This window comes from Mandrillus leucophaeus, unplaced genomic scaffold, assembly GCF_000951045.1.
Source record: "Mandrillus leucophaeus isolate KB7577 unplaced genomic scaffold, Mleu.le_1.0 Scaffold698, whole genome shotgun sequence".
Lineage (NCBI taxonomy): Eukaryota > Metazoa > Chordata > Mammalia > Primates > Cercopithecidae > Mandrillus > Mandrillus leucophaeus.
The window spans coordinates 254,644-264,420 of NW_012107563.1; the positions used below are offsets into that span (position 1 = coordinate 254,644).

The 9,777-nt window shown below is 44.0% G+C and overlaps 1 protein-coding gene across 1 annotated transcript in view; it reads right to left on the bottom strand.

The window, feature by feature from the left end:
- Positions 1–9,777, bottom strand: part of LOC105527879 (T-lymphoma invasion and metastasis-inducing protein 2-like) — a 564,729-nt gene that overhangs the window by 154,718 nt on the left and 400,234 nt on the right. The gene's annotated exons all lie outside the window — the stretch shown is intronic.

Consider the following 9,777-nt stretch of genomic DNA (forward strand, 5'->3'; position numbering starts at 1 on the left):
CTGGGGATACAGCAACAAACAAAACAGACCCCCATCCAAAGAAGTATCCCTGCTCTCATGGAGCTTATACTAAAGTGGAGAGAGATGAACAATAAATAGTAAAAATAATTTTTTTTAAGATGGAGTCTTGCTTTGTCGCTCAGCTTGGAGTGTAGTGGTGCGATCTTGGCTCACTACAACCTCCACATCCTGGGTTCAAGCAATTCTCCTGCCGCAGCCTCCCAAGTAGCTGGGACTACAGGAGCCCACCATAACGCCCAGTTAATTTTTGTATTTTTTTAGTAGAGATGGGGTTTCACCATGTTGGCCAGGCTGGTCTCGAACTCCTGACCTCAAGTGATCCGCCGGCCTTGGCCTCCCAAAGTGCTAAGATTACAGGTGTGAGCCACCACACCCGGCTGGAAAATAATTTTAGGAGGTGATAAGCACTTTGACAAAATAATAAAGAAGGAAATGGGGAGGAGGCAATGTGGAGGGGAAGGATGCTGCGATTTTTAAAAGGCGAGGAAGACTGGCTGAATGGTGACACTTCAGCAGACACTTGCAAGGAGGAGACACCAAGTGAGTTCTGGGGAAAGGGCACTGTGGGCAGGGGCAACAGACAGTACAAGTGCCCGAGAGGCAGGGCTCAGCATGGCCGCAGCACAGCAAGCAAGGGGAAGAAGGGCAGGAGAGGTCAGAGAGGGGCCGCAGAGCCAGTGAAGGCAGCCTTGAGGGACAGTTTAAGAAGGACTCTGGCTTTCACATTGAGAAAAGAAGTCATAATTAGAGGATGTGATAGAGAAGGCTCATTGTGAGACATTTTAAAAGGATCTGTGTGGCTGCTGTGTGGATCTGGATTGTCAGCAACAAACTGGAAGCAGCAGGGGGACCTGCCAGGCTACCGGAACGATGCAGGGGAGAGGCGGTGCACCCCAGCTTGGGTGGGGGTGGTAAGGGAGCGGGGTGGTAGGGGAGGAGGCTGCCTCCGGACAGAGCTGAAGCTCCAGAGGGCTGAAGGGAGAGCCAGCAGGACTCGAGGGCAGGTGGAAGTAAGTGTGAGCGATACCAAGGATGACTCCACGCTGTTGCATTAAAGCCATGGGAGAATGGGGACGGCAGAGTAGAGCAAGTTGTAGGGGGCAAGATGAGGAGTTCAGTTTTGGACACGCTGGGTTTGAGGTGTCCACTGGATACTTAAGTGGTAACACCAGTCTGGAGTTCCGGAGAGAAGTGGGCTACTCCCCCACACAAAGATGGTATTTAAAACGCAAACTGGATGAGCTCTCCATAGGTAAACAAAGGAAAGACATGAGGTCCCAGGAGGCCCTGGGCACCTTGACATTAAGAGGTCAAGGATATGAGGAGAAGCCCTTAAAGGAGACAAAAGGGGCAGTCGGTGAACTGAATTAAGAGGAATCAAGAAACCGGGCACTGTGGCTCATACCTGTAATCCCAGCACTTTGGGAGGCCGAGGCAGGCAGATCACCTGAGGTCAGGAGTTCGAGACCAGCCTGGCCAACATGGTGGAAGGAACCACGTCTCTACTAAAAAAAATTAGCCGGGCTTGGTGGCACATGCCTGTAATCTCAGCTGCTAGGGAGGCTGAGGCAGAAGAAGCACTTGAACCTGGGAGGCGGAGGTTGCAGTGAGCCAAGATTGCGTCACTGTAGTCCAACCTGGGCAACAGAGCAAGACTCCGTCTCAGAAAAAAAAAAAAAGAGGAAACCAAGAGAGTGTGTGGCATCTAAAGACAATCGGGAAAAGGATTTCAGGGAGAAGACTGAGCCACCATGTCAAATGTTTCTGATTCAAATAACAAAAACCAGAACAAGCACTGCATTTAGTAGGTAGGTCTGGCATTATGCAGGTCCCTGTGAACAGGACAAGGGCAGAGTGGGGTGGAGAAAGATGGACTGGATTGAGTTTGAGGATGAGGTCCATGAAACTGAAGGGAGTGAATACAGACAGCTCATTCTAAGTTTTACAATAACGGGGAGCAGAGAGGAATCAGATGCTAGTGGGAAAGACAGAGAGATCAAGAGAGCTTCATTTGATGTCTATGTGTGTATCTTCAGGAAAAATTCCAGCACACTAATGAGAATTCAAGGGAAAATGTGATTTGGTGTAGAAAGAGGGACTATTCCTAAAATGTCCTAGAACGGGTCAAAGGGAGAGGAATCACACGCACAAGAGGAGGTGGCTCTATAGGAACTGCCCCTCCTATCACAGAAACTTCAGAAACGTTTGAGAGGCACCAACATCACATGCATGCAGTAGGGTGCCAGGATACAGGAGCTCGAGCTCCAGTGAGAAACTCCTTGATTACCTGCATGTCACTGTGTTGTCTTGTCGTTTCTATTTTTCCCCTTGTGACATTTTTTAAAAAGGTAAGTGACGGTTACTGTTAGTTTCCTGTTATTTCAGGGGTCTTGTTATTATTGTTGTTTTATAGTTAACTTGTCTGGCTGTTTGGGTACATTTTTGATCATCCTACCAATTTTCAATGGAGTATGTGTGTGTGTGTGTGTGTGTGTGAGTGTGTGTGTACACGTATTCCAAGAATGTATGGACTTTTCATGAAATGCTTTACTCTCCAGTGCCTCCTCATGTCATGAGTTTCCTCGGTTCACTACTGTGTCTGTGTATAAAGCTTACGTTCACTTGTCTTTAAGATGCCTTTTTCCACCTTCCAGGGGTGGCCAAGGGCAACCTGAAAACAAGTCTATCTTTATTCTCTCCACTTGGTTTCTTCTCATTGCCTTTAATCATATGGATTCTAGCTTTTGTCTTTAAAAGCCTGCAAACTCCATCTCTCCTTAGCCCTTCTTCACATCTCCATTTCAGAAATCCGACTCCAGCAATTCTGCGACTATAGAGACGGGTCAGGGTCAAGTACAGAGGCAGGATACGGATTATTCTCACTTGCCAGTACTTGAACCACACCCAGGATTTTTTAACCTTTATTCAAGTCCTAGGAACACCCTGAATCAACTTCATCCCGACATTATCTGTGGGACCCACCGCATCCCTTTCCTTAAGTGTAAATGATAACTTGGTCTATCACTTTTTGTGTAAAGTTTACTTTTCCAAAAGTGCATCACCTTGGCACTAAAGCCAGGCCTCAGCTGCTGTGTTTCTGTTCCTGTCCAGGGCTTCTTTTTTGTAAGGCAAAGAAGTAAGAAAACCTAAATTGTCTTCTATTGGAATGTGACTATAAACCAAACAAAACCAATCTAAGACTGAAACAGGAAGACACTGGCAGATTAAGTCTAATCCAAGCCGCCTTATCACATAGGTTAGGGCGACAGTCAGAGAGCTGATGGTCACAGACTGAGTGTACGGCTTTGAATTTGAGCAGGCTATGAGAAAAGCAAAGCCCTTTTCTCTACTAGATCTTTAAACAGTCCGGTAAACCAAACCAACAGTCAGGGTACCAAGCACGTTTGGTAAACAGGTAAGTAAACAGATGAAAGAAAGAACCAAAAAAAAAGAGGAAAAGAAGAAGGAAGGATGGACGAGGGGAGGAAAGGAAATGTATGTGCATGTAGGCTGGGCGTGGTGACTCACGCCTGTAATCCTAATACTTTGGGAGTTCAAGGCGGGTGGATCACTTGAGATCAGGAGTTCGAGACCAGCCTGGTCAACATGGTGAAACCCCATCTCTACTAAAAATACAAAAAAAAAAAAAATTAGCCAGGCGTAGTGGCAGGTGCTTGCAATCCCAGCTACTGGGGAGGCTGAGGCAGGAGAATCGCTTGAACCCAGAGGTGAAAGTTGCAGTGAGCTGAGATTACACCACTGCACTCCAGCCTGGGTGACAGAGTGAGACTCTGTCTCTTAAAAAAAAAAAAAAAAAAAAAAAAGTATGTGCATTTGTCTGTAGATATATGCACACATATGTATGCATCAGGATGTGCCAAAGTTTCCCCAATTAAGGAACAGGTAGAGTAAGAAAATGACTAACAGGATACCTGGAATTTCTTTCCAACTGGGTAACTAACCATCTTTATGGCTTCAGACAAGTCGCTTCAGTTCTGTGCTTCTTCAATTGTCTCCTTTGAAAAATTGCCTGAGGTCCATTTTCAGCTCTAATGTTCTGTCTCTACAATACTATCGACTATAAAGACCTTAAAAATGAGTGTTTGATATGTTTCCTGAGACACTGATGTTGAAGCCTCCTGATATTTGTAAGCCTGTTTTAAGTAGAACTGAGTAATAAAAAGATATTCCACCCTGTTATTAGAATTCAACAGTCAGACATTCAGGTTTATCTACTACCATTATTATTACTTTTTACTATCTTTAATAGTGCTGCTATTTCTTTCTATTCCATACCTTTATCTTTTTTCTAGCCCTTCTAGTAAAGCTGTTATTACTTTCACGTAGAAGGCACACTTAATTTCAAAAAAAAGATGCGAATTATTCCTTTAAAAAATATCCAAATAGACATTCATGGCCCATATTTTTTTAAATCTAAAAGTTGAAGGCCAGGCGCAGTGGCTCACACCTGTAATCCCAGCACTTTGGGAGGCTGAAGTAGGCGAATCATGAGGTCAGGAGATCGAGACCATCCTAGCTAACATGGTGAAACCCCGTCTCTACTAAAAACACAAAAAAAATTAGCCAGGTGTGGTGGCGGGCACCTGCAGTCCCAGCTACTCAGGAGGCTGAGGCAGGAGAATGGCGTGAACCTGGGAGGCAGAGCTTGCAGTGAGAGATCACGCCAGTGCACTCCTGCCTGGGCGACACAGCAAGACTCTGTCTAAAAAAAAAAAAAAAAAAAAAAGAACAAGTTGAACTAAGGGATCTCACTAACCTAATTTATTATAATCACATAAGTGAATCTTACACAATGAAACCGAGAGGCACATACACATATAGTAAAGTGCCCCATCAGATATTTAAGCTCTGTGGTTTTTTGATTCAATACTTCTGGTGGGAAGAAGCTGCAAAGACCCTTAACTAATTTTGCAAAAGAAAGCATGGCTCTGCTCAAACACAATCTCAGACCACCAAGACAGAATCATCTGTTTTACTTAGTGGGTAAGCGAAGGACCCACTTACCCACTGGAAAACTAATCTCTTCACAAGGAGCCTAAGCTTATCTTGCACTTCCAGGCATCCTTCCTGCAGGCCAGATCTAATGAGAGGGCTTTGCAAAGTCACTCCCTCTGCACTAAAGTATTGACAAAAGGTGTTATCTACTTGCATTCAAAACACTATTTACGGTCTGGTCAGTATGAATTTGAGTCGTTAAGTTCTTCAACAGACTTCACTTTCTGTCCACAAGCTCTGGCAAAAATCAAAGTAGGTGACAAGTGTTAATGTGACCAGAGAAGGAGGAGGCCAGTGCTCTGTTCCTGCTCTCAATGCTTGCTGGCCCTGTCAGAGCAGCATTTTTTAGATTAAAAGGAAAAGTCATCAATAAAATGTGACCAATCTTTCCATGAACTGTAACCCGCCTGAACCACACTCACATTCCTCCATCCCTAAAGACGTGTCTGTAAAGGAAGTGAACACATGGGGGGTGCGCACTACACCGATGGAGATGACAGCCCTGACCTAACACAGCTGAAAATGAACCCACGTAGCCTGCCTGAAAATAATTCACAACCTCGTAATGCTGAAAGTATAAAATTTTAGAATCCCTAAGTGTGACGAAAGGCCACAACAAAATGTTTAAACATGTTAGGAGAAACTCCAGCAGCTGTTCACCCGTACCCTTACTTTCCAGAAATTCTATAAATAATCCTGTAAGTTACAATGACTTCAATACAGCTTCCTATTTCTGTCTTTCCACCTACCAATTTTCTGTGAATTACATGCTTGGCCAAATTAATGTAAAGCCAAGGAAGAACTACACCAAAGCCAGGGATCTCAGCCCCTGCCAATGAGCACACACTAGACATCCAGCAGTACTTGTGCTTCTGGTGTTTCAAACACCCTAATGAATGAGAAGAGTCTAATGGACTAGAATATGAATCAATCACTCCTCTTAAGCAAGTACCCCCCTCCCAAGATTACAAGGGATTCCATTTCTTTTTCATCAAGTTTAAGACAAAAAGACAAACGATACTAAACAGTGAACGTCAAATTACAAGTTTGAAAAGAAACTCTTAAGCCAAATAGCCCACTCAGCTAAAAACGAAGCCCTGATGAGATTATATAATAACCCAAAAACTGCAAAATACAATCTCTGCCACATTTTAATTTCCCTTTCTACCCTGAAAAAATTAACTGGTAAAGTAATAGTCATCAATGCTTTAACATGATCAGACTGAGAAGTGGTACTTTCTTGAGACCATCAGGAAAAAATCCATACAATACGTACAACTTTTGGAGAGTTAATTAATAAAACGGGGCAGGCAACTGCAATAAATCACCAATAGGTGTTTGAAAGCATATAGACACTCAAATTTAAAGGTAACAATTCCCTTATGCACAGCAACGTGTGCTGCCTGAGTACAAAATAATGTCAAACAAAAATAAGTCAGCACTTACACACTGCCGGTGGGAGGATTTTGAGAAACATTTTTATCTCACTTATAAAATTACATCTCAACTCCAGAAGAGGGCAAGTAGACATTTACAACCTTACCTTTGCCAGAACTTTGGATGTAGCCAGTATTTCTCAGGGTCTTTTCGTTAATAAGAAAAGTTTCACGAAGCTAGATTCTATATACACATCCACAAACTCACTCTTCTTTCTGCTCATGGTAAGCCAGGAAACAGTGTCTAACACTTCAAATGCTCAGCCGTTGAGAGCTAAAAACAGATCCTGTGCAATGCTGGATATATTTTTGTCTGCTAGCTACACACCCTCATCATGTTCAATTTTTTCCATTGGTGGAACAGTATGATGCAGACTTAACCAGAAAGTGGTTTTCCATGGGCTGCCTGAAGCCATTAGCCGGGACAGCCTGCCATCATGCCTCAGAGAGGCCAGGCTCGCCCATGACTGGGCTGTTGTTGGGCCTGCATTCCATAATTACCACCGAAGTTCCATAGGAACGCGGCTCCCAAGGCAGCCGAATAAAGGTTTACTCACTTGAAGGGAGCCTCAGCTTCTTTTTTAAGCCCTTTAGCAGTAAGAATACACACCTACCATCCTTGCGTTTAGAGCAGTAGTAAACATTCTGCCTCCAAAACCACAACTGGAATGTTATGATCATAAAAATCCTGCCTCAAGAGAGGCCCTTAAGAATAATATCATGATTTGCAAAATATCGGGTATAAACTTCCTTGTGTTCCTTGCTGGAGTTCTTTCATTTTTAAGTTAGCTGAACCACGGTCTTGTACATTGGAAGTCCTTGTTACCCCAATGTGGTGCTTTTTTATTAAAAAGGAACCATTAAATTATCTTAAATAAAAGTTATATACAGCAGAAATTCAGAGTGTTTTGGGGTCTTGCTATATCCTTTGATGAAAGACCTTACATTTTAAAAATACCCCAAAAAGGCTGGGCATGGTGGCTTACGCCTGTAATCCCAGCACTTTGGGAGGCCTAGGAGGTTAGATCACCTGAGGTCAGGAGTTTGGAAGCAGCCTGACCAATATGGTGAAACCCTGTCTCTACTAAAACTATAAAAATTAGCCAGGTGTGGTGGCACATGCCTGTAATCTCAGCTACTCAGGAGGCTGAGACAGGAGAATTGCTTGAACCCGGGGGGTAGAGGTTACAGTGACCCAAGATCACACCACTGCACTCCAGTCTGGGAGACAGAGAGACTCCCTCTCAAAAAAAATAAAAATAAAACAAACAAAAATACCCAAAAGGTAAAGCAGCATTTTCAGATCTTTTATGTTATTGTGGAGGGGGGACGATGAATAGGAGAACAGGATGACACACCTTTATTTTATAGAAGAAAACCACTTAATCAAAGGTTTTCAAAATGTACATATTCTCAGTATGTGAATACACAAATTATCCTGGACAAATATGTGGCAAGAGATTTTTAAGGTAATATCTTCATCATTTTAAAAATAACAGAGGCTGGGCACGGTGGCTTATGCCTGTGATTCCAACACTTTGGAAGGCTGAGGTGGGAGGATCACTTGAGCCTGGGAGACCACCCTGGGCAACATAGGGAGACTGTCTCTACCAGAAAAAAATTAAACAATTAGCTACCAGGAAAAAATTTAAAAATTAGCCAAGCCTGGGAGTGCATTCCAGTGGTCCAAGCTACAAGGGAGGCTGATGTGGGCAGATCACTTGAGCCCAGGAGTTTAAGACCACCCTGGACAACACAGGGAGACCCTGTCTCTACAAAAAATAAAAATAAAAAAATTATCCAGGGCCAGGGGCGATAGCTCACGCCTGCAATTTCAGCTTTTGAGAGGCCAAGGCAGGCGAATCACTTGAGGCCAGGAGTGTGAGATCAGCCCGGCCAACACGGTGAAACCTCATCTCTATTAAAAATACAAACATTAGCCGGGCGTGGTGGCAGGCACCTATAGTCTCAGCTACTCATGAGGCTGAGGTAGGAGAACTCGGGAGACAGAGGCTGCAGTGAGCCAATATCGTGTCACTGCACCACAGCCTGGGAGACAGAGCAAGACACTATCTCAAAAAAAATTTTTTTTTAATTAGCCAGGCGTGGTAGCGCATGCCAGTACTCCCAGTTACTTGGGAGCTGAGGTGGAAGGATCTCTTGAGCCTGGAGAGGTCAAGGCTGCAGTGAGCCATGACTGCACCACTGCACTCCAGCCTGGGTGACACAGTGAGACCCTCTCTCAAAAGAAGAAGAATCTACATAACCAACAGAAAGATTTTTACCTAATATTATAAACCAGACTCTACCATAGACAGATAAGCCTTTAATTTCCTATCTGGATGAAAACTGTATTTTTACATACACATCCATCCATCTACCCATGTAGGCACACACACAATCTTTTTCCATATGAAGTCATTAAACACTTGAAGGTACGCTTTCTAATCTTTTTTTTTTTTTTTTTTTGAGATGGAGTCTCTCTCTGTCACCCAGGCTGGAGTGCAGTGGCACGTTCTCGGCTAACTGAAACCTCTGCCTCCCGGGTTCAAGCGATTCTCCTGCCTCAGCCTCCCTAGTAGCTGGGACTACAGGCACCCGCCACCACGCTTGGCTAATTTTTTGTATTTTTGGTAGAGACGGGGTTTCACTGTGTTAGCCAGGATGGTCTCGATCTCCTGACCTCGTGATCCGCCCACCTTGGCCTCCCAAAGTGCTGGGATTATAGGTGTGAGCCACCATGCCTGGCCATGCTTTCTAATCTTAATTGGCCAATAATAAGAGCCATTATTTAAGACCATCGGTGTAATAGTTACAAAAATTAGCCTGGCCACAAAACAGTTAAGTCAGGGCAGGGGCAGGGGAGAAGTGTAGAGGGAGGAAAAAAATGTTAACCTGAACACAGAACAGGGAATTTTTAGTGCCGGAGGGATAAACCTGCAAAATTCCCTATTCCAATCCTCTCGAATTACAGATAAACAGAGACCTTAAGTGACTTGCAAAAGGTCACAGAGCTGGCCAGCAACAGGCAGCAGCACAAGGACGTACCACCCAAGTAACCACAAGCCCCGGGACTGAAGTCAGAGGTTGCCACGGAGGCCAAGTCACATAACACAAAACATGGGAATCCCCAAAATGTTAATTTGGTGTGTGGGTGTGTGTGGGTGTGTGTGTGTTAGGTAAATACAGAAGAATGAATGAATACTATTAAATCATGAGCTCTGCTTCTGTCAGACCCAGCAGCCTCATTTCTGTTACTAAAATAGGGAAAATAAAATAAAATAACAGCCAGTGTAAAAGAAAG